This window comes from Mandrillus leucophaeus, unplaced genomic scaffold (assembly GCF_000951045.1).
Source record: "Mandrillus leucophaeus isolate KB7577 unplaced genomic scaffold, Mleu.le_1.0 Scaffold400, whole genome shotgun sequence".
NCBI lineage: Eukaryota > Metazoa > Chordata > Mammalia > Primates > Cercopithecidae > Mandrillus > Mandrillus leucophaeus.
In genome coordinates this window covers 1768603-1769972 of record NW_012104255.1, presented here as the reverse complement: position 1 = coordinate 1769972, position 1370 = coordinate 1768603, and positions in this window count along the sequence as shown.

Sequence of the window (1370 nt, the reverse complement as noted above, 5' to 3'; positions counted from 1 at the left end):
GGTCTCGATCTCCTGACCTTGTGATCCACCCGTCTCGGCCTCCCAAAGTGCTGGGATTACAGGCTTGAGCCACCGCGCCCAGCCTTTTTTTTTTTTTTTTTAAATGGTGTTTCACTCTGTCACCCAGGCTGGAGTGCAGTGGCATGATCTTGGCTCACTGCAACCTCTCTGCCTCCCAGCACAAGCGATCCTCCCACCTCAGCCTCTTGAGTAGCTGGGACTACAGGTGTGCACCACCATACCCAGCTAATTTTTTTTTGTATTTTTTGTAGAAACGGGGTTTAACCATGTTGCCCAGGCTGGTCTCAAACTCCTGGACTCACATGATTTGCCCACTTCAGCCTCCCAAAGTACTGGAATTACAGGGGTGAGCCACCGAGCCCGGCCAGTTTTTTTTTTTTTTTAATTATTATATTTTTTGTAGAGACATGGTCTCACTGTATTGTCCAAGCAGGTCTTGAACTCCTGGGCTTAAGTGATCCTCCTGCCTTGGCCTCCCAAAATGTTGGGATGACAGGTGTGAGTCAACTGCGCCTGGCTAGTTTTGGGGGAGTCCAAAATCATATGTGGACTTTCAGTGGCACGGATGGTTGGTCAGTCCCCTATCCCCCACGTTGTTCAAGGGTCAGTTGTAGTTAGCATCAGGTAACTTCAGGCTTTTTTGTGTAAGGATTAAAGCAGAGGGAGCTTTATTATCATGCTGATTGAAGATTTAAACTGACTTGCTGGGGAAATTGGATGTTATCTCTTTCTCCTGATTTGTTGGAAGGTCAGGTAATAACTTAGTTTAGGTTTGGTGAAGTGGAACTTTAGTATGGGTGATTCCATTTTTATTTTGTTTGGTCTGTTGCAGCCTATGCAGGAGCTTAGTTCAAACCAATGGCCTCCTATAATTTTTACTGAACAGGACTGATATCTTCCTGCTACCTACTTCAAATGCATTGTAAAATTTAATAAATTTTATATCTCAAAAAGGGTGTTATGAAACATTTCAGATGTATAAAAGTTATGAAGTTTCATAGTACATAGTATTACAAGGAACATTCACTCACATACCCAGCACAACCCAGCTTAAGAAACAAAACATCACGGGGCGCGGTGGCTCCCGCTTGTAATCCCAGAACTCTGGGAGACCAAGGTGGGTGGATCACTTGAGCCCAGGAGTTTGAGACCAGCCTGGCCAACATGGTGAAACCATGTCTCTACAAAAAACACAAAAATCAGCCAGGTGTGGTGGCATGTGCCTGTAGCCCCAGCTACTTAGGAGACTGAGGTGGGAGGATGGCTTGAGCCCTGATGGTAGAGGTTGCAGTGAGCCGGGATTGCACCACTGCACTCCAGCCTGGGCAACAGAGTTGAGACTCTGACTC